This window comes from Mus caroli, unplaced genomic scaffold, assembly GCF_978045245.1.
Source record: "Mus caroli unplaced genomic scaffold, Mus_caroli_1 scaffold_22, whole genome shotgun sequence".
Taxonomy (NCBI): Eukaryota; Metazoa; Chordata; class Mammalia; order Rodentia; family Muridae; genus Mus; species Mus caroli.
Window position 1 is genome coordinate 8,508,808 of NW_028227277.1, and position 24,731 is coordinate 8,533,538.

The following is a 24,731-nucleotide window of genomic DNA, read 5'->3' on the forward strand; positions in this document are numbered from 1 at the left end:
CTTTGAAGCGCTGGATTCATTGAAAGATATTTTGTGAAATAGGTTTTATCATAGAATACTTTGGTTTTTCCATCTACAGTAATTGAGAGTTTTGCTAGGTATAGTATCCTGGGCTGGCATTTGTTTCCTCTTAGGGTCTGCATGACATCTGTCCAGGATCTTCTGGCTTTCATAGTCTCTGATGAGAAGAATGTTGTAATTCTAATAGGCCTGCCTTTATATGTTACTTGACCTTTTTCCCTTATTGCTTTTAATATTCTATCTTTATTTAGTGCATTTGTTATTCTGATTATTATGTCGGGAGTAATTTCTTTTCTGGTCCAGTCTATTTGGAGTTCTGTAGGCTTCTTGTATGTTCATGGGCATGTCATTTTTTAGGTTTGGGAAGTTTTCTTTTATAATTTTGTTGAAAATATTTGCTGGCCCTTTAATTTGAAAATAATTATTTTCATCAACTCCTATTATCTGTAGGTTTGGTCTTCTCATTGTGTCCTGGATTTCCTGGATGTTTTGAGTTAGGATCCTTTTGCGTTTTGTATTTTCTTTCTTTCTTTTTTTTTTTTTTTTCTTTTAGAATTTTTTTTTTTTTAACCTGTCCTGAGATTTGGAGCCTGTATGCACAATGTAACTTTTAACTAATCTCTAATATCTTGGCCAGTCCTTGATTTACCTGGGCAAGGAAGGCAGGTCCATTACCTCGGGAAGATTTCTTTTAGGATCTTTTTGGCTATCACATTGGCCATCTCAGTCTTTTAACTGTAAGGCCATTCGTGTACCAGCTTGAACTCTCAGACCAAGAATGATCTGATCCTTCAGATCATTTTGAGTACCAGTTTTTTCTATCAGAATGTCAGCGCAGGGATGAATAAGTGAAGTCTTGGGCAGTAGGGTAGAGATTGAGGACAGCAGGTGGAGCGAAGTTCACTAGTTCAGTTAACAAAAAGCTCTGATAATGTGTCACAGGAGCGTTGGTAGTCATCTATCAGTCAGGAGGGTTTTGGATAATGCTTTTAAGTGTGTGGGGTGCCACTACAGTTATTTGCTGTCCCAAAGTGAGCTTATCAGCATCTTTGATAAGTAGAGCTATTGCAGCAGTAGCTTGTAGGCAAGAAAACCACCTGCTGGCAACAGGGTCTAACTTCATGGATAGGTAAGCCACTGGCCTTTTTCAAAGTCCTAAAGTCTGAGTAAGGATTCTTTTGGTGACCCGTGATCTCTCTTTTACATAAAGAGTGAAAGGCTTGGTTAGGTCAGGCAAAGGCTGGCCATCATTAGGGCCTTTTTTATTTCACTAAAGGCTTTCTGGTGATCTGGGGTCTACACAGACACTTCACCTTCCTTGGTTAGGGGGTACAACGGGCAGCTAAGGTAGCCAACCCAGGTATCCCGAGCCTGCAGAAACCAGCGGTGCCCAAGAATTTTCTTACTTGCTTTGGTGTAGTTATAGACTTTTTTTGTTTTTTGTTTTTTGTTTTTTTGGCTTTATTTAGCCACTGCTTCCCGTCAAGAAAGGTGTATTTTAAATAAGTAACTTTAATCTGACACAGCTGAGCCTTTTTAGCTGAGGTTTGGTCTTCTGTTGCCCAGATTTCTTGTCTAGATCTTGTCTTTTTCTTTTTCTCTTATCACTGTGGCCAAGATTCTAGTCAAATTTCTCTCTTGTTTAAGATCCCTCTTATCTTCTCTTTTTTTGCCTCTCACCTCTCTCTTTCTTTCTCTCTCTCTCTCTCTCTCTCTCTCTCTCTCTCTCTCTCTCTCTCTCTCTCTCTCTCTCCTCTCTCTCTCTCTCCGTTTGTAATATGCCTTTTCTGCCTCTTACTTACTGGTTTTACTCTAAATATTTTTCATTTGGGGTATCTCTCTCATCTCGGAACTCTCTAATCTCTTTTATCTCTATTTTTAGTATTATCTATTTCTTCTCAGTCTGCCGAAGCTTTGCTTTTTCTTACAGTCTAAGCTCACATTTTTCTAGACCTCAATATGCATTTGTCAGAGCCTGGAGATTAGACTTGTAGGTGCTCTTTACCTGGGACAGAAATTTTAAGTGGGCAGATGTCTCCCTCGCGGTTAGCAGCATAGGGTGAGACCACCCTAGAAGAGAAAACATGTGAGGCAGGGAAGGGAAGGCAGCTCTCACAGATGGCTGCACCAGGCCAACTTGGGAATGCAGGGGAAGGCGGCAGAAGAGGTGACTCTAGTTGGCCCTAGGAAGCCAGGAGAGGTCAGCGCTGGGGGACTCCCCGAAGGCCTCGCCCCTCTTTCTTTTCTTGCAGGTCCCACAGGTGGTGAAATGTGTGGTGATGATGGGGCAGGCATCCCGGGGAATCCTCCATATCGGTGTTCCTGGGCCACAGTTTCCCACGTAGCGCCTTGTGTCGGCCAGTGCATGCCACTGTTGCTGAAGTTCTCAGTCCGACCCTGTAGCTGCATGCAGCTCCAAGGGGTCTTTTGGGTTTCCTGGGTCATGCAGATCTCCGTGGAACCTCCAAATGAAAGAACCTAGTGGGGAAACCCCCACTCAATTCCTGTTCGGTGTGCATCCAAGAATCACGAACAGATGACCATCTTAATGTAAAAGCATGAGGTAATTTAATGACGGAGCTCCGGGCCAACACATATCTCCCACAGGAGACAGAGGTGTCGACCACATGGTGGAGCCATAATAGAGGAGCTCCGGGTCGAAATTATCTCTCGCAGAAGACAGTGGTATCGACCTGTATTTTCTTTGATTGTTGTGCTGATATTCTCTATGGAATCTTCTTCATCTGAAATTCTCTCTTCAATCTCTTGCATTCTGTTGCTGATGCTTGATTCTATAGTTCCAGATTTCTTTCCTAGGGTTTCTATCTCCAGCGTTGCCTCACTTTGGATTTTCTTTATTGTGTCTACTTCCCTTTTTATGTCTTGCATGGCTTTATTCAATTCCATCACCTGTTTGGTAATGTTTCCCTGCAATTCTTTTAGGAATTTTTCTGTTTCCTCTTTAAGGTCTTCTACCTGTTTAGCTGTGTTCTCCTGTATTTCTTTAATGAGTTATTAAAGTCCTTCTTGATGTCCTCTACCATCACCATGAGTTATGCTTTTAAGTCTGGGTCTTGCTTTTTGGATGTTTTGGGGTGCCCAGGACTAGGTGATTGGGAGTGCTACTTTCTGATGATGGTTAGTGGAATTGATTTCTGTTAGTAGGATTCTTATGTTTGCCTTTCGCCATCTGGTAATCTCTGAAGCTAGTTGTTATAGTTGTCTGTGATAGCAGCTTGTTCCTCAGGTGACTCTGTTAGACTCTATCAGCAGACTAGCTCTATCCTTAGCTTCAGTGGTCAGAATACTTTCTGCAGGCAAGCTCTCTTCTTGCACAGAAGGTGGCCAGATATCAGTTTTTCGAACCTGCCTGGTAGAGGTTGTGTTCCACTCACCAGAGGTCTTAAGATCCCTTGGAGGGTCCTGTGAGGAACTTGGGGGTGTCCGGAAACTCCACGTGAAAGGAACCCCAGTGCTAGGGTGGACTGGAAGGGACTTTTGCCCCTGTTTAGGCTGGGTATCTGCCTCCCTAGTTAATGCAATCTCAGGTCCTGCGTGAATGGATTGGTGCAGACGCTGTGTTCCACACACCAGAGATCTTAGGATCCCTGGGGGATCCTGTGTGCGTCCTTGCAGGTGTCAGCAGACTCCCCGGGCAATGCACCCCAATGCTGGAGTGGACCCGAAGGCTTATTTTATTTCTTAATTTCTTTATATTTCTTTTCTTTTCTTTCTTTCTTTCTTTCTTTCTTTCTTTTTTTTTTTTTTTTTTTTTTTTGAGTTTTTTGGAGACTGTTTTTCTCTGTGTATCCCTGGCTGTCCTGGAGCTCCCTCTGTAGACCAGACTGGCCTTGAACTCAAAAATCCCCTACCTTTTCCTCCCAATTGCTGGGTTTAAAGGCATGGGCCGCCATTGCTTGGCAACACTAAAACTATGAAACACCAAAATTAAAAACACTCAAATTTTAAATAAGTATTCAAAAACAAGAACAGCAAAATAACCTAAGAAAACCACTAAAATGCAAAAAAAACAAAAAAAACAATAAACAAAAAATAAAAAAAAAACCCTGAAGGATAAATAAAACCTCAAAACCCTAAAACACACTAAAATCATTTAAAGAAACAGAAAAAAATACTAAAAATACACTAGAAGCCTGAAAGAAAAAAGACAAATAAACACTCTAAAACACTCTTCTAAAAACCCTACAAACACTAAAAAAATTCCTAAAAATCTTAAAAAAACACACAAGAAGCCAAAAATATCACTAAACCTTTTTTTCTTTTCTTTCTTTCTTTCTTTCTTTCTTTCTTTCTTTCTTTCTTTCTTTCTTTCTCTCTCTCTTTCTCTCTCTCTCTCTCTCTCTCTTTCACTCTCTCTTTTCTTTCTTTATTTCTTTCTTTCTTTCTTCTTCTTCTTTTATTTTTTTTTTTTTTTGAGTTTTGGAGACGGGGTTTCTCTGTGTAACCCTGGCTGTCCTGGAGCGTCCTCTGTAGACCATGATAACCTTGAACTCTTAAATCTATCTACCTCTGCCTCCCAAGTGTAGGATTAAAGGCAAGGTCACCACTGCCTGCTAATACTAAAACTCTTAAGCCCCAAAAATATAATTCTTAAATTAAAAAAAAGAAAAAAAAAACTCAAGAAAACAAAAAAAAAATAGAAACAGTAAAATGCTAAAAATACCCTAAAGCCTAATAAGAACTGAAAATCACTAAAACACTGGACCAAGTAGCACTCTGAACCCAAAAGAAGGGGCTCCTCAGCGTCCCTCCTCATTCAGAAAGCTTGGATGATTGCATTGCTACCTCAAGCAGAACTGCAAAGTGAGGAAGATCAGAACTGGCCAGTGCAGGCACAAGGACAGCTTCTCCACGGGCTCTAGACTGGCTGGTGCAGGCTTGATGACAGCCACTTTTCAGCTGAGGACTGACGCATGCAGGCGCAAGGACACTCACTTTCAAGGCTCAGGACTGGCCCATTCAGGCATGAGGACAGCCTCCCTTCAGGCTCGGGACTGGCCCGTGCAGGCATGAGGACAGCTGTTCTCGATGTTTGCTTGATTCCTGAGGCCAATGGCCACTCTAGTTCTGTGTGCTTGGCCTTCAGGACACTTTCACAGTTCTAGGGAGAGAGAGCCTCTCTCAGAGGAAGCTGCTTAAGTGTTTATTTATTTATTTATTTATTTATTTATTTATTTAGCCTCGAGTAACCATTTGCAAGTACGTTTGCTGCCCCTTTCATGGGCAGTGGCCCATTTCATGTTTCTTGAACAAAGTCCTTCACAATTAAATGGCCAGACGTGTGGAGAGGTGGCAGCTAGTCACAGCCTGGACTTTACCCTCTGACCACAGACCGTCGGTTTCCCAGCCTCCACAGCCTGGGACCCCCTTCACTGTCCCCCAACCAGATGGTAACACCTTACCCCAACAGGGTCAGCACTTGACCAGCAGAGACCCGAGGGACTTTGCTACTCCGGGGCCCCTTAGACCCACTGGGTAAAAGTTCAGGTTCCTAAATCCCTATGAAGACCAGAGATTCAAAACACCTGATGCGCATGTGACAGAAAAGCTAGTGAAACTCAAAGCTCTTGTCAAGGCTTCGGCCAAGAAGAGGACCTGGGACCCTCTGAAGGATCTAAAAAAGAACAAAAAAATGGAAACTTACACTTCCTCTGAAGGTTCCTGAGAGCACGAGTCACCCACTGACCAGGGATACCAGACCATCTGTTTTACAGCCCACCACAAGAAAAAGAGTAGCCTCCTCTTCTGTGCCCATCCCTGGGAAGGTGACAAGAAGCCAGTCTATATCCACTGTGTTTGAAGAATCTATGGATTTTGACCAGTTGGGTGCCAGAGTGCCTGCAACATCTTTTAAACATGGGGCAGGAGATGTCAGTCAAAAGTTCAAAGAAGATCACACAGTGCATGGGCCATCTTCTGCTGGACAACATGGACAGGTAAATTCCCCGCACATTCAAGGTTCCCCACACCCTTCCCGATTTAGCCAGGAAGATCTGGGATCTTCCACTTCTCCCCAAGATGCTCAGGGACTGTCGCTATCCACCCAACATGCTCAGGGACTGTCCCTATCAACCCAAGATGTTCTGGGTTAACCAGATATTTCCAAGAGTCTATGGGACATTCCACTTCTGCCCAAGCATCCCAAAGACTTCCCACTTGTGCTGAAAGGAAAATCATACATGCCTCCTCTTCCAGAAGGAGTTCTAAAAGGATGTCCCCTACCCTACATAACACTCATATTTCCAATTCTCCTCCAAAGCATGTTGGACAAGACTCCTCTGTTCAAGGGGACCTACCACAAGCCCCATCAGACAAGGAGGGATCCAAACCTCCTTCTCCCAAAGGTAACGTCAGAGATTTCTCCTTTGTCCCAAATGCACCGAGTTCCATCTCCTTTTCCCAAGAGAGTTCAACATGTTTGACAGCTGCCAAAGCAGAGCATGGAGATAAGTCCTGTAACAAAGACAGCCAAAGATGTTCCCCTTCTCCCCCAAAGTGCTCTATGCAATCTGCTTCTAGTAAAGTTAGTGTGAGACCTGACCCTGCTGACCAAGGGGATTTCAGAACTTCCCCTTTAAACCAAGAGGGCTTTCAAAGTCCTCTACCATTAAAAAACGGGCTCCGATCATCTCTTACAGTCCAAAGGGAAAGAAATGCAAACATGATTCCCCAAGTGAGCCTCAAACCGCTCATATCTGCCCAATCAGAGACAAAAATTTCCACACTTATACCAGGAGTTCAAGGACCTTTGCCATCCTTAGAAGGGGCTCTTGAGAGTTTCACACATAGGCTAGATGTGATAGAAACTCCCGAGTTGTCCAAAGGGACTCTTGTGCCTTCTGCACAAACACAAAGTGAACTAGAACCATCAACATCTTCACCAGGGGTTCTGAAACCTTCTCTATCTGTAAGGGGGCCACTTGGATTACCCCCCTCTATGGAAGAGCATCAAAGACATGTTCTTAAATCTGCTCTCCCACAGAAAAGAAGATTAAATCATTCTCCTGCTATGAAAAGTGACCCTGAACATTCTCATTCTAGCAGAGGACTGAAAGATGCTCTCTCCAAACAATGGGTCCTCAGAAAGTTCCTATCTGATCAAGAATTATTCAAATATCCCCCACCAGCCAAAAGGGCCCTCCTGACTTGTCATCAGGTCCCAAACAGCCGAGATTCTGCCAAAATGCTTCCAGGGAGCCAAACAAGCTCCATCTTTGTACAGTGTGCTGAGACCATACAACCCTCCATGCAGCCCTTGGGGGCGCTGGTACATTATGTATCTGTAGGAGAGGCTGTAAAGAAGTCCCCATATACACCAAAGATGCTAGGATTTCCAAAACCTGTACAGGATTCTCTGAGCATTACCCTATCACATAAAGGGATTGTAGGACAAAATACCTCTACAAAAGGAATTATAGCCACAGTCCCATCTTTAGAAAGGACTCGTGGTTGTGACACATCTACAAAAGATGTTCTAGGACATATTCCATCTGTACAGAAGGTTCTGGATCCAATCCAATGTGAACAAGGTGCTATGGGACGTGATTTGCACACACAAGAGTCTGAAGCATCCTGTACAGTTAAGAAGGGAATTCCTTGGATTCTACCTGTGCACAAGAATCCATAGGACCTCCCCAAATTTCACAGGAGACTATGAGAACTACCCTATCTCCTCAAGAGGATCAGCCATCTTCCCCAAATACACAAGATGCTACAGACTCTTATTCACATGGACAAAGGGCCGTTGGTCCTTCTCCATGCCAACACATGTCTCCAGAATATCTTCCAAATGCCCAGAAAGCTCTGGGTTCTACTTCATCTTCAAAAGGCCCCGTGGAACCTGTTTTGACCATCAAGTTGACTAAGATACCTGATACTTCTAGACAGAAGTTGTTATCCCCTTCTCCAGCTGAAGATAGTTTTCTTGGAAATTCCATGCGTACACAAGTAGGGCTAGAAATCTCCCTACCTGCCCAAGAGTCTCTTAGATCTCTCAAATATGTACATGATGCTCTAGGAGAGGCCACATCTACAGAGGTATCTCTAGGCCCTTCCCCTCATTCTGAAGCCACAGTCAAGTCTTGCACAGGTACACAAGACACATTAAGACCTTCCCCATCTGTGCAGATGTGCATAGGATCTACCATATCTGAAAAGGGCACTTTACAATTATGCAAGTCCCATTTTAGCAGAAGTTCTGGAGTCTCCTTTGTCAAAGTGTTGTTGAATGTAATATGATTATTAGTATGTTTGGACTCACATACAAGTAATGCTACTCATCTTCCAGAACTGCTGTTAAGAACAGTAAGATTATACTATACATGTCATGTATTATTCCTTTTAGAATTAGACTATTCCTGACAAGTCTGAAATTCCTAGAACACAGTGTGTGTGCGTGTGTGTTTGTGTGTGTTTGTGTGTGTGAGTGTGTGTGTGTGTGTGTGTGTGTGTGTGTGTGTGTGTTTGTAGCAGTGGTGGCCCATGACTTAAATCCCAGCAACTGGGAGAAACAGTTAGAAGGATTTTTGAGTTCAAGACCAGCTTGGTCTACAGAGGGAGTTCTTGATCAGCCAGAGAAACCCAGTCTCTAAAATCTCAAACAACTAAAATCAAGAAACAATGTCATGTACTCTTTCCAGTAGTATTTAATAAAGTGAATAGAACAGCAATGGCATGTGCTGTAAGATCGAGGATTGACAAATGGGACCTCATGAAACTGAAAAGCTTCTGCAAGGCAAAAGACACTGTCAATAAGACATAAAGGTCACCAACAGATTGGGAAAGGATCTTTACCTATCTTAAATCAGATAGGGGACTATTATCCAATATATATAAAGAACTCAAGAGGGTGGACTCCAGAAAATCAAAGGACCCCATTAAAAAATGGGGCTCAGAGCTAAACAAAAATTCTCACCTGAGGAACACCGAATGGCTGAGAAACACCTATGTTGAATAGAATTGTAGTTTTTTTTTTAAAAGGAATTTATTATAAATCTTGCCTAGAGAGCAAGGAAAAAAAAATAAAAGTGATTCAAATAGAGAAATTTGAAGTCAAATAATTTTAGTAATAAATAGCATAACCTGACACGAAAAACCCCTAGAGACCTTCTAGAAAGCTCTTAGATCAGATGTATTAATTCAACAAAATAATAGAATAGTCAGTATATAAGAACTAGTGGTCAGCATCATTGGTTGAATTGGAGAAAGACTGAAGGAGGCTGATGTCACAGGCCCCTCCCATGACATGCATTTCCTGCCCTGGGCCTGAGTGACTAAAAAGCCTTGGCCCCCTGGCCCCGCCCCCTGCAGCTCACTTCTTGCCCCTGGACCTCGCCTCTCTGGCCTCCATCCGAGGCTTCTTCATTGACTTCAGGGCCCTGGGACTCCCCCTACACCTGCTTGTCATATTTAAATAAAAAATATCCCATGAGTTCCTGAACAGAAGGGATTTTTATTTTTTTATTTTTATTTTATTTTTATGAGAGCCCATTGGGTGAAAGGGGTACATTTTATGACCTCGATCATCACTTTATGAGTCTTCAAATACTATAGCACATTGTTTCACAAAATGGTTTTATAATTTTTGGGGTCTTTTTAGGGTTCTTGAGGTTTTGTTGAATTTTAGGTCAATTTTTAGGGGTTTATCTCTACCTCCCAAAGTACTGGAATTATTCACATCAACATTTCTGGTTTTTTAGACTTAAAGTTTTTTCGGGTCTTTTTAGGGTTCTACAGATTTTTTATTATTATTTTAGGTTGTTTAATGCTTTTTAAAAAACATACCTAAACCACATGATCATCTTGTTAGATGCTGAGAAAGCATTTGACAAAATCCAACACCCATTTATGATAAAAGCTGTTTATCAGATTTAGTTTCTCTCTGATGGAATTATTTTGCTTCCGTTTGTTTCTTCTTAGATTAGCAGATTAAGATTGTGAAAATGGCTCTTTTGGAAAATCAGAGGTCTTTTGTATTTAAAGAACCCATATAATGGCAGAATCTCTCTGTCCCTGTCTCTGTATCTGTCTCTGTCTCTCTGTCTAAGTCTCTGTCTCTGTCTCTCTGTCTCTCTGTGTCTCTCTGTGTCTCTCTGTGTCTCTCTGTGTCTCTCTGTCTCTCTATCTATCTCTGTCTTTCTCTCTGTCTCTTTGTCTCTCAATCTCTCTGCCTCTCAATCACTCTGTCTCTCTGTCTCTCTCTGCCACTCTCTGCCTCTCTCGGTCTCTGTCTGTCTGTCTGTCTCTGTCTCTGTCTCTGTCTCTGTCTCTGTCTCTGTCTCTGTCTCTCTCTCTATCTCTGTATCTCTGTCTCTCTGTCTCTCTGTCTCTCTGTCTCTCTGTCTCTCTGTCTCTCTGTCTCTCTGTCTCTCTGTCTCTCTCTCTCTCTCTCTCTCTCTCTTTCTCTCAGGCTGCCTAAGAATCAATAGTTCTCTATTGCTTCAGTTCTGTGCTCCCTGCCATGATGATTGACCAAAGTTCTGACGCTGTATCCCATCGTCCAAATAAATGCTTTATTTTCTAATAATAGTCTTAACCATGGTGTCACTTCACTGCAATAGAACAGTGACTAAGACATGGTCAAGCCAATAAACAGTGTTTCCTGTTATCACTTCAAGTTCCTATTTTTGCCTTCCTAGGAGATAGTCTGTAACCTGTAAGCAACTAACCCTTTTATTCCCAAGTTATTATTGATTGTAGTATTCTTTATGGTGAGAAAGAAGCAAACTAGAACAATTACCTGTCATATAGGTACATGACATCTTACCTTTAAATTAAAATGAAACGTCTATACATTATTGTGTGTGGTTATAGGATAAGTGACAGTGATACTATTGGACATTTTGCTTCTGTAAGAATCTGTCCCACTTACTGTTTCTATTGTTGTAAGGATACACCAGTTTCATAGAGGAAACTACATAGAAAATATTTTATATAGTTTATACTTCCACATTGCTGTTTATCACCAAAGAAGTTAGGACAAAACCTGAAATAACACAGAATCATGGAGCCAGGAGCTCATGCATAGGCTATGGAGTGGTGATGCTTATTGACTTGCTCCTCAAATCTTGCTTTCATAAAGAGCACAGGACTACCAGTATAAGGATTTCACCATGCACAATGGACTGGGCAGTCTCCCACCAATTAAGTAAATACTTGGGAGTTAGATCATATGGAGGCATTTTCTCAACTGAGGCTCCTCCTCTTTAAAGAATTTAGATCTTGTCAAGTTGCTATGAAACCAGTGTGGCAGTCTGAATGTAGTTGGCCTATGAGGAGGTGTGGACTTGATGGAGTAGGTGTGTCCTTGATGGAGGAAGCATATCATTCTGGGTCTTTAAAGCTCTGTCCAGTGTGGAAGAGACTCTCCTCCTCCCTGCATGCAAAACAAATCTTTTCTCCTGGCTGCAATTGGATCAAGATGCATAACTCTCAGATTACACTCCACCACCATGCCTGACAAGACACAACCCTGTTTCCTGCCTTGATGATGGTGGATTGAACCTCTGAACATGTAATGAAATGTTGAAAAGCCCTCATGAAATGTTGTCCCTTATGAGAGGCCTTGGTCATGGTGGCTTTTCAAATGAATGAAACCCTAACTAAGACAACCAGCTAGTACAGAAACTCTCCCAGATATCAAAATTAATCAACAATAGAGAGTATTTTCAAGTCATGCAGCATACAAACTTATTCAAGAGAGAAAAACAGCAATGAATGAGTACATGATAAGCCTCCCTCAAAGAGACACTCTTAGAGTGCAGATTTGGCCAAGGCAGACACCCATGAAGCTCAGGGGCTCCTCAGGAGAAGTGACCTACCAAGTGGGCAACCTCAAAGCATTTGAAACCCATGACAAACAGCATAGGAAAGATGTCAGCACAAATGCATTCGATACACCTTCTATGTTTTCTGAGAAGGAGGTCACAGACAAGTAAAAGACTGGAATTTCAAGGGCATAGACAGGTTGAAGTAGCACACAGATATGTAGATAGTCATAAGTTTGGTGGTGAGCCAGGTGGAACAGACCAGTGTGGGAGATTTTGATGGTCATCTGGGTCATTCATCACAGATATCCAAAAGATCACAGGATTCATCAGAGGCAAAGAGTGCTCAGGGAAGGAACACAGGATCTATTCAACACCTGAAATTACATAACAGCATACTCATTTTATTTTCTGAATTACTTATTTGAACTGAACATAAAAAAATCATGGTGTTTATGATGTTTTAGGGAGACTCATATATATACTCTTAGATTTGGATTCACTAGTTATTCTGGTAAAATGTACTCTAAGAAACACACACACACACACACACACACACACACACACACACACACACACACACACCACATCCTTCTGTAATGACTGGCTGGCTATTTGTTAAGAAACAAAAGAAGCCAATGTGGATATGGCACAAGTTTGACTATGTAAATGAACTTTCTATTCTTCGTGAGTCTCCTGCTTCATTTTGTGAGAATTCCTTCTTTGAATTTATATATCCCTCAGGGTCCTCTCCTCCTTTGTGTGTCCATTGTTCTTTTTAAAGGTCACTATCAATTTGATCTTTCTTACCTTCATCGTGGTTTCTTTTCTGCATGTAAATAATGTATTTCTTAAAACAGATATCTTTATGGGATTAGAGAGATGACTCTAAATCCAGAAGACTAGATTTGGTTTCTTGAATTCATATCCAAGGCTCAAAATCACCATTAATGGCAGCTCCAGGGGACCCAACAACTCATATCTCTGTGGTCACCTGCACTCACAAGCACATGTCCTACCCTCACACATATAAGAAAAGATAAAAATATTAAAAAGAGAGACAAGTTTCACTAGACTTCATTATTCAAATTAAACCTGATACTCTCTAATTGCTGAATCTGTTTGGATCATTTTTATGGGTTACTCCTTATGTTCCAAGGCCAAATTCCTTTTATGTGTCACTCTTTCACCAACTTTGTTCTTCCTCAGACATCATACCAGATATTCTACTGATGTTATATCCTTCTCCCCTACTTAATAAACACCCTTCTTTTGCTGTGATTCCTGCTCCACCACATCCCATCTCCAATTCCAGTCCTCCATACAGAGCAGAGATACTAAGTCCTATTAATTTTACCATGTGTGATATCAGATATATGTACTGTTCTTCCACCATAGCCCATCTCTTCCACCAAAGTCTTCACTCACAGCATGTCATATCACACGTTTTAAATTTTAGAGCAAAACAAATTTTATTGGCAATCATACTGGGTTTGTCAAAGACACTTAAGTAGACAACAGAGGAAAACAAACATTTTTTTTCCTATTCTACAAGTTTATGGGCCTGTACTTTTGTGATTTTTTTCACCTTAAGGAGTCTTTGACACCAGATTATAGACATAGATCTGGAGATCACCATGAAACTTGATAAAGTACACAGAAGGATTGGCAAGAATTTGGTAAACAACCCTTCCAAGATTTTTGGAACCATCCTCTCTGGTGTATTGCACCCAGTTTCCTATTAAGAAGTCACTGTTATGATGTGATGTCACCTCAGCATGAGTAGTCTCTGGAATGACGTCAAGGTTACCTTCATCGTAGTCATCCAGAAGCTGATAAATGTAGAGGACCGGATCCTTCTTGTAGCTAATGTAAAACCAGTCCTTCATGACTGGCACCTGGGCTAGCACCATCCCATTCCAGTTTTCCTCAGAGCCATGCTTTCCCTCAAATTTGTGTTGTACCGCTCTGCCAACCAGGCTTCTGGCTAGGTGGGCATCCCTTATCTGAGGAAATACTACATTGTGAGGCAAGACCTTAAGATTTAAAATCCTCTCATCACTGAGGAGCTCCTGTCCATAGACGCTGTCAATACCGTCATACTTCAGCAAATAAAGAGAAGGGTTTGTTGGCAGTTGATCTAGAACTATGGCCTTCCAATGGCTGACAGGTTCATTACCTTCCTTCCAACTGTGAGAAATTCTGCAGCCGACAATAATTCTCAGGGCCTGGTATGAAGGCATCCTCCTCCTCTTCTTTTTGAGGGATGACATGCTCAGCCTTTTCAGAGGTATTGTCTTCTAAATGGTTGTAGAACTGGTGTAGTAGGCCACAGCAACCCTGGTCCACTGTCTTGTGACTATCATTCTTTGTTCAATCATCATACTTGGCCATTATCTGGGTTTGAAGATCTTGCCTGTTTAAACCAGAAACAATGCTGTTGCCTCTGTCATAAATATGAGATCTTAAAGGGCAATGGGTGTGGGGTGCGAGAGAATGCTGGACCAATGCTCTTCTTTAAGAGAACTTCTGGGTAGGTGAAGAAGGCTATGCTAATCAGGTGTGTGCTTCTAAAGTCAATTTTATCAAAATAAGAAGTTCATAAGCCAGCCATTATGGTGCATGCATTTATTCCCAGCACTCAGGAGGCAGGTTCTGGCATTTTTCTGAGTTAGAGGCCAACCTGGTCTACAAAGTTAGATCCACGGCAGCCAGTGATGTACAGAGTATTCCTGTTTCAAAAATAACAAAAACAACAAAACAAAACAAACAAACAAACAAAACAAAGAACAAAATAACAAAAAATGAACAAAGAAAACAAACGAATAAAAAGAAAATTTAATAGGAAATGGTCGTGACCTAAGTGTTTAATCCCAGATTTCAAGGGGCAGTGGGAGGCTGACCTTTGTGACATCAAGGCTAGCCTGGTCTGACAGCCATAGCTACACACAGAGAAACTCAAAATAAAATTAAACAAACAAATAAACCAACGAACAAGGGATTCCAGGAAATGAACATAGGGAAATTAACAAGTAATTCTCTAGAGCTCAGAATAACATACACAGAAAAAATTTTCTTCAGCCCTGAGCTAATTTTCCTCTGCTGAGGAAACTTTCCTTAAATGGGTAGGTCAGTGTGGAAGTTGGTATGTCTGTTGCCCTCAAGGATCAAGCAGAATAGAATTAAAAAATGAGCCAGAGTTGTCACCATACCTCTCTTGTATTTGCATGTTCTGAGCTAGGTGGCTACTTTCACAAATATCTACCTAGGGACAGAGCACACAACTGGCCTTCTGTATTGTGTCTCCAGATCTAGTCCCAGGCATATTATTGAAGCCATTGCATCTCCGACTTCAATAAGATCTCAACAAGTCCATGCCATATCAGCCATTTAGAAGTAATATCTTCTAAAATGCACATGGACAAAGGGGAGTTTTGGCATATTAGTGGAATTCTGAAGGAGATATTGTTAGCAAGGTTAATAAACTCAGGAGATCACATAACCTAAACCATCCACCCTCCTAGATCCCAAACATGGGAGAAATTAAAATGTACAGTTACTCACTGTAAGAGGGAAAACATATAGCCTTAAGGAGCCATGAGAGTCTAAGATACTCCATAAATATACATACCCCAAACAAATGTCCTAGTTTTCAAGATTCTGTCTTCTGAACCAGGCCAGGCACCAAAAGCCTCTGGAACAACTTTATGGGTCAGGAGCTGACCTGGCATTCACACACCACTGTGAAGATACTGAACCCAGCTTCAAGGAATTCTAGTGTCTCCAAGTGGAATAGATGTGCAAACTCTGACCAGTGCTCTGTGACATCACCCTATCTCAGCTTACATCATAGAACCTCTATCAGGCTGGTTTTGTCTGGAGTTACACTCAGAAACTTTGAGCATCTAGAATTTACATTTTTATATGGCCTCCTAGAAATCCAAAATAAATCCCTACAAAAATGGCCTGATTACCTGATTCACATTCTGCCCAAGTAGATTCACTCTTGTATCATTTTTATTGTGTATTTGTTTGTTTGTTTGTTTGTATGTTTATTCGAGTTTTTGGGGGCAGGTTGTTTCTATTTTCCTTCGTGAAAGTCTTCAGTGTCTGACACACCAGCATTCTTGGTGGTTATTTTCCCTGTAAGAATCTTCCCCTTGGTTATCTTTAAGCTGTTCTTGGAATCAGAAATGTTGCCAGACTCTTGAGGCAACACACTGGATAGCACACTATTCATTTTATCAAAACCCACAGTTAGAGGAAGACAATTTTTTATTCAAAGAAAGCTGGAATTGGACAGGATTGAATACCTTGTATTGAAGCCAATGGCAACCATGAATTATGGATTCTTTGCAAAGTGCAAGGAAATCATAGTCCTTGGTCCTGCTTACAAATTTGAGATAAACTTAAAACAACATGATATCTAACAGTAACATGTTAAAGTTCTTTAAAATTTACCACCATTTCTGGTTACAAGGAATTTCATAAATTGAATGGAGTAAAACAGGATGAAATAGATAATGTAATTTTATTTTTGAAATATGGGTTGACAGAATACTGGACACAGGTAAGTATGGAATTTACTTACAAATTAGAGGGCACTTTAATTGTTCATGCCACATAGATCTTCAGTTCTTCAAAAAATCTTTTTCAGTCTCCTCCACTGTCCCCACCACACTGTACATCCTCTTCATAGTGGATGACACCTACTAATTAGTTAGACTCTTCCAGCTCAGCCATCAACAAAAGATCATTCCTTACAGATGTGGCCACATGTCAGTGTGATGGGAGGGAGTCTTCATCTGAGGTACTATCTTCCCCAGTTGATTTTCGTTCCAATAATAATTTAAGAAGGACCACTAAACATCCATATTATCAATGTTGATTGTTATACTGTGTGAAATAGACAAGCTATGGAGGAAATATAGATGTCAACCACACGATGAATTTCTTAAAATGAGAGAGAGAGTGAGTGTGTGTGTGTGTGTGTGTGTGTGAGAGAGAGAGAGACAGAGACAGAGACAGAGACAGAGAGACAGAGAGACAGGGAGACAGAGATAGACAGAGACAGAGACAGAGACAGAGAGACAGAGAGACAGAGACAGAGAGACAGAGAGACAGAGAGACAGAGAGACAGGTATTTCTCATCTAAGTTTACTAGTGAAGGGTTTTGTTTTCAGAAAGAATAGATGAGAATGGGAATTATGTTAGGTGAGACAAGCCAAACTCAAAATGACAATTGTCAAATTATAATTTTAATAAGGCACATTAAATAAAAGGAGATATTTTGAAAGTGTATGGGCAGCAGCAGGGGGGCTGAGCAGGTAGAAATGGAGAATAGTGGGGAGGATGAAGATGGTTAAAGGACAGTATAAACCTGTGAAAAGAGTCACAACAAAGTCCAGTGACTTGTACACTTAAAGCACATTGGTATTAAGTAGAAGATTCTAAATGATGGTTTGATTAAATTGGGAATTTTAGCTTCAAGATACTATAAAATTTATTTTTATGTTTCTACTCTCACGTGGATGTTGCATTTTGGGCTAGATATGGTTGACAGGATATGGCAAGGTGTTTACATCTTTGTATATCATTATTCACCCTAAACACATGTCACTCACTGGGCTGCCATGCTTTCATAGGGAAGGAAGTAGCTAGAGATTTTAAGTGTACATGAGGTAGAAAGAAAAATGCCCCCACATGACTATAGATTTTCCTTATTCACCTTCATATGTTGTTTGAATGTGTTTCTCCAAATGTAATTTTCTGTAGACTAATACTCAGGGTTTAATATATTAGGAAAAATTGGACTGGGTCAGGAGGGATAGGACCTACAAATAAAAATCAATGAATAATGCTGTCATAGAAAAGGTTTAATTATGACAGGGTGTTTGGTTCCCTGTTTTGTCTTTCTAGCCCATTGGATCCCTTCTGTGATTTCAACATCTCACTAGAATTTCTTTATCTACTGATAGTGTCTTCTTCTTGAATTTCCTGACTCCTGAAAAGAAGTCGTGCAAAATAGGCTTTATTATATACTAGAAATTAGTGTCATTCTTTTGGTCAATACAATTTGTATGATTATGTCTCAGAATCATGATCAACTGAACCATAGGGGAAAATAATTAGGCTATTTGTGCTGACTAAAGACAAGATGAGTTCAGTGTTATCATGCTTTCTCTTCATGAAAGAAAGCTGCATAGTGGGTGAGAATAGATGAGAGAGGTACAGCCCAGGAGGGACTCAGCCATCTGCTGTTGGCCTTGGAGATATAAAGGGACACTACATAAGGGATCCCTAGGAAGAGTGCCAGCCACTGCTTTTAGCTAGTAGAACTATTTTTAGAATCACCATTTTCTAGATTTTAAGAGATAACTCGATTACTTTAATTTACTAAGTAAGGCCATTTGATACATCAGTGATCATCAACAAGCTGTACAGGTGTGGAAAGAAGTTTGGGGACTCAGAAGAATCCTGTTCTTGAAAAACCCTCTGCGTTCAAGGGAAGGAGATATCTGCCCAGCAACACTAGATAAACAATATACATTGGTAATGGTACCCCCATCATGTCTAGACTAATGGTTTTCAAACCATGGGTTGAGACTCCTCTCAGTGCTCAAACAACCCTGATACAAGTGTCCCATATCATATATCTTGTTTATAAGATATATACATTACAATCAATGACTATAACAAAATTATAGTTTGAATTTGCAATGAGATAACATTACGATTTGGGAGCTGTGTTTTAAAGGGCCACAATATTGGGAAAATTGAGTACCACTAGTCCTGACTCTTCAAAAGCATGTGATTCAGGATCATCTGGAGGAATAATCCTCTTTACTCAATCTGATACTCCCGGAATACATCACCCAAAATTGTGAAAGTTAAACAGCTGCCTTACCATAGACTATAAGCAGGGCATGCTCTCATCTTAGAATTCTTGTAATTTATTTTATTTTATTTTATTTTTAGAATTTAAAGGGATTTTTTTTTTTTTTTAGAACTTTAGCATTCTCTTTAGGGTTTCAGGTTTTTATTTAGGGCTTTAAAGTTTTGTTGGTATGTTATACATCGTTAAAGGGTTTTTTTTGGATTTCAGTGTTTTGATGGGTTTTTAGCTTTTTCTTTTTAAAGGATTTTAGTTATTTTATGGTTTTAGTGTTTTTTGTGTCTTTTTAGTGTTCTTCAGTTTTTCAGAATTATAGGAATTTTCTTAGTGATTTAAGATTTTTTTGAAGTTTTTTTTTAAAAAGAAATTTCATGGTGTTTTCTTGTTTGTATATGTTTTTTAAAGAATTTTATTGTGTTTTTAAATTTTTGGGATTTTTTTGGAGTCTTAGGGTTTTTTCTTATAGTTTTACATTTTTTTTTTAGGGTTCTTGAGGTTTTGTAGAATTTTAGGTCTTTTTTAGGTTTTTAGAATGTTTTAGGATTTCTTAAGAGTTCTTGTTTTGTTTTGTTTTTATGTTTTATATGTTTTTTTTGTTGTTGTATTTTTGTTTGTTTGTTGTTTTTTCTTTTTTTTTTTTACAGCTTTAAGTTATTTGAGGGATTTTTGGTTTTTGTTTTAGTGTCTTTGTAGGGTTCTTGGGTTTATTTTGGTATTATAGATTTTTTTTTTTTTTTGAATTTAGGATTCTTTTTAGGATTTCAGTTTTTATATTTAGGTTATTAGGATTTTATACGTTTTTAAAAGTGTGTTTCAGAGATTTGGGGAGATTCAGGGTTTTGATGTATTTTAAGTGCTTTTAATATATTTTAGGAGGTTTTTTTTTAGGATTTTAGGGTTTTTTGGGGGGATCTTTTTATCAATCTTGAGTTTTAAAAAAGAATTTTGGATTTTTGGTGATTTTTTTTAAAGCTTCATTTTTGTTTTTGTTTTTGTCTGTGTTTTTGTTTTTAATTTTATGGTTTTTAGGGATTTTTCAGGTTTTTAAAAAAAGATTTAAATGTTTTTTTTTTTGTTGTTGTTGGTGTTTAATTCTTTAATTTTTTTTTAGGGTGTCAGGGTTTTTTTTTTTTTTTCATTTTTAAATAATTTTAGGGTTTGGGGAGGTTATGGTCTTTTTTTTTTTAATAGTTATTTTTAGGGCTTCTTTTTAGGCTTTTATAATTTTTTTCACGGTTTAATTTTTTAGTTTTTTTCTGATTTTAGGGATTTTTATGTGTATTTTAAAAATGAGTTTAATTTTTAATTTTTTAGTTTTATAAGGATTTAGGAATTTTTTAGGATTTTCATAAAAATCTTTAGGGTTATTTTGGGGTTTTGTGGGTCTTATGTATTTTTGAAGGCTGTTTTTTGATTTCTAGAGATTTTTTTTTTGTTTTTTTTTTTTAGATGTTTAAAGTTGCTTTGTTTATTTGTTTGTTTGTTTGTTTGTTTGTTTGTTTTATTGTGTTTCACGGTTTATTTTACAGCTTTAGGGTGTTAGGTTTTATATTGTTATTTAAGATTTTTGGGTGTCTGTGTGTGTGTGTTAGGGTTTTTTTTTTGGAATTTTAGGGATTTTTGGGGGGGTTAGGTCTTTCTGAATTAAAGAATTTTTTTTTAGAATTAGTGTTTTTTAGCATTATAGGTATTTAGGTTTCTTTTTTTAAGATTTCAAGATTTGGGGGGGAAAATTCAGGGTTTTTTGAAAAATTTTTTAAGGAATTTTTTTAGGGTTCTAGAATTTTTTTTTAGAAATTTAGGGTTTTTCAGGGTTGTAATTGTGTGTTTTTATTATGTGTTTCTCTTGTTTTTGTCGTTTGTTTCATTTTAGGGATTAGGGTTTCCTGGTTTATTTTAGGGTTTAATGTACATTGTAATGTTTTATATATATATATATATATATATATATATATATATATATATATATATATATATATATATATGTTTATTTAAAGGTTATAGATTATTGTTTTTTAGTATTGGTTTTGCGTTTCTGGTTCCGAAGGTTTTATTTTATTTTATTTATTTATTTATTTATTTTATTTTATTTTTTTTTTTTTTAGAAATGTAGTTTTTTTTTTTTTAGGGATTAGGGTTTACTTGTTTATTTTAGGGTTTTAGGTTCATTGTAATGTTTATATATGTATATATATAACATAAATATATGTTTATTTGAAGGTTATAGTGTTTTGTTTTTGAATATTGTTTTTGGGTTTTGGGTCCTAAGTTTTTATTTTATTTTATTTTATTTTATTTTATTTTATTTTAGAAATTTAGGGTTTTTGTTTGTTTGTTTGTTTGTTTGTTTGTTTGTTTGTTTGTTTTTTAGTGTTTTAAAATCTCCTGCAAGTTTTTGTTTTGGTTTTTGTTTTGTTTTTTGTTTGTTTGTTTGTTTGGTTTTTTAGGAATTTTTTTAGGACTTTAAAAAAAATTAGGGTTTTTTAATGTTTTTGAATTTTTAAAAAAAGACTTTAGGGTTATTTTTAGGGTTTTACGGATTTTTTAGGGTTTCAGGTTTTTTTCTTTTAGAGTTTTAGGGTTTTTTTAGATTTTTGAAAGTTTAAAAAAAATAATTTAGGGTTTTTTGGCTTCTTATAGGGTATTTCTTTGTTCTTTGTTAAATTCCCCCTCGACCCCTTCCTATTCCCCGGGATGTATGCTTTAAAACCAGACACATCAGCCTAATAAATGGAGACTTAATAGGACCCTCTGCTTGGTTTCTAGCTTTTCTTCCCCTTCCAATTCCATTTCCTCCCAGGTTTGCAGTACCACTCGCACCCATGTATAACTGAACCCTATGGGACTGGATAAGGGGCACCCAATGTGAGGGCGAGTTTTGGATCTTATTTCCTTCCAGTGCAGGTTCCAGAGAAGTTTGTCCTGACCCCAAGAATTTAGAAGTAGTGAAGGACCCCTTCCACTGCTCATAGAAGAGAGAAAAGTCCTTGAATAGTTGATTCGTCTCCGCTCCAGGAACTGGGAAACAAACTATCAAAGGAAGCAGCCTTTATAATTTGCTTAAAGATAGCTCTCATGGAAAGAGGAGTTAGAGTTAAAAAGTAAGATTTGATAAACTTTTTTGTATGTTTTCATAGACCAGGCATGTCCATGTTTATTATAGTTGGAGCAGAGATACATTGTAAGAAATGGAGAAGAGTAGGTAGAGGACTAAATGAAATTTTGGCAAAGCAGGGCCCTGATGTGATGGTGTCCCTGAGAATTTATTTACTTATTGGTGTTTATTCCGTGATTTGGTATAAAATGCAGCTGATGATCCAGAGAAACAGCACCTTTTGTCAGTTGCAGAATATTGCCTCTATCCCTTGTCTCAGGAAGCTTTAGAGGGCTCCCTCCCTACTACAAAGCCTCCAAAAGTTGCAGACAGGTCTGAAGTCCCACAGGCTGCTCTTTATACACATGTCCAGGTAACCACTTTGTCTGAGCAGCCCGTCCTGGGCAATCCACCACTGATCAATCCAGTCTTTAAGAAATATTTGGCTTAAAGCCCTTTAATTTCAGAGGACTCAGACACGTTAGAGAAAGAGGTAGTTCGCCCAGTAAACTTGAGCTGCTGTCTTGCTTCAGACCCTCCCTGCAGTGTCCCTCCCTATCTGCTGCCTATTAGTGCTTCTGCACCATGGTGTCAGGTTTACAGGTTTCTATTCTCATTGCTGCTAAGGATAAGCTGGTGTCTCAGGTAGCAGGATTACAAGAAGGACTAAAGCTACAGCAGCAGTATGCTCGCCTTTCTAAAGAGCTAGCTTCACTCTAAAACTGCTTACAACAGACTATCCTGGTTCCTCCTCCAGCCACAGTCTCAGGAGGCATAAAAAAGAAAGCTCAGTGAGCCATAAAAAACAAAACATTGGCTTTCCTTGTAATCACTCTCTCCAAGAGAACTGCTAGCTGTGACCTGCCCACTTCTATGGTGGAGGAGCAGCCCCCAGCCACCAGTGCCAAATCTCCTTCTGCAGAAATAGGGCCTTTAGAAGTGCCCCATGCCGATTTCTCTGTAGACACTAACAGCGAGGGTGGAGAAGTTTATGAGAGTGATAATGAAGTAGAAATCAAGAAGAATTAACTGTCCCTATTCAACAGACAGAGCTTTGTAGGCTGTTTTAAAGACTTAAAAGAGCGTAACTCTGCGGTTAGAACTTATGGTCCATCTGCCCCTTATATGCTTTCGCTCCTAGAAGGGAAAGTAGTGATTGGATCAAAGATATTTAAACTGTGTTAACTCGAGGATAGTTTTTCTCATGGAGGGTTGATTTCCTCAATAGGTGCCAGACCATTGCATTAGCTAATCAGAAAAACCCTCTAGTGCCTGGACTGGCTGGATTTTGGAAAAGCTTTCTCATCAAGAAAAATATTTGGCTAAGGCCAGGCAGAAATTGCCCAGTGGGTCTCTTGGCTCAAACTGCTAACACAGCATTGGGAACTTGGCATGCTATTCCTATGAAAGGTTCCATTATTTCCCCTTTAACTAAAATCATTCAAGGAACCCAAGAAGACTTTAGTGAATGTGTTAGTAATTTGCTTGAGGCTGCAAAAAGGACCTTAGGTCATGAGGATGTGAAAGAACCTAGTGGGGAAACCCCCACTCAACTCCCGATTCAGCGTGCACCCAAGAATCACAAATAGAACACAAAGACTTGATGTAACAACACGAGGTATTTTAATGGCGGAGCTCCGGGTCGAAACGCATCTCACACAGGAGACAGTGAATTAGACCACGAGGCTTGGAAGCTAGGGGTTTTTATAGAAAAAGAGTGGGGCTGGGGGAGGAATTGGTGCGGTTTCACATGATTGGTCCATTTAAACATCAGCAGCCTGAGGTCAGAGGGGTGGGAGATAGGGAGGCAATGGGCCTGCCCGGGCATGTCCTGGTCTGTTCTGCTATGTTCTCAGCCCCAGGTTTCAAAGCTCACAAACAACTCTTTGGGCTATTTGACATACATTACATGAATCACAGGTCTCAAGTTTTATTTCCTTTCATTCCCCTCTTCTTCTGTTTAGACTAATTCTAATCATAGAATTTTAGAGATTGGTGTCCCCTAACTCTTCATTTACCTGAACTATATGCTGATATTGTCTCTGAAGAACCATGAGTTTTACTGTATCAATTCTACTCTGGATGAAAGCCATTCCTCTATTTATTATACAGGGGCCGAAAACTAAAGGTAAGCATATCATAAGGATTGGTCCAGCTACAGCGGAAATCAAAGAAGTTATCCAAGATGGTCATAATTCAAACCACATCTCAAACCACCCACTTTGAGCATTCCATTCCCGTTTCCTTCACTCTAATCTTTCAGTTTCTGCATAGAGTCTCTAACTCTTCCTGTATGATCTGCATAGAAGCAACACTCTTCTTTAAGGGTGGCACACAGTCCTCCTTCTTTTAGGAACAACAAATCAAGGCCTCTCCTGTTCTACAAAACTACCTCAGACAGGGAGGTCAAAGATTTTTCTAAAGCATCAATGGACTTCTCTATTGCCATTAGGTCTTCATTGACAGCATCCCTCAAAGACTGAATTACCTGTCTTCCTTCTATCAAAGCTGACACTTCTGTCCCCACTCCTACTGCCATACCTATTCCTATGAATGCAGCCAGGGTTAAAGTAATTGGTTCTCTTTTCGACCACGGGCCATCATAGCTTTCTGCTAAACTGGATGCAGGGTGATAATATATGCGGGGTAAAAGCTAGATCATGACACAAAAATCATGAGTTGAATTAAAAACCTTAGTTGATACACAGTGAGTAAGTCCTGTATTGCAAGCCCACCATCCAACAGGGGAAGATACAAGATAGTAATTAGCTTCCATTCTGGACACAGACTGAATTTGTCTGCATATGTGTTTGTGAGTGGAAGGTGGGGAGCCTATACAAAGACCTGGACTCCTCATAGATACATCAGTCAGGGTCAGTTTTTGTCCTGTTCCCCAAGAGCAGGAAGTATGGCTGCTGATTCTGTTGAAATCTCC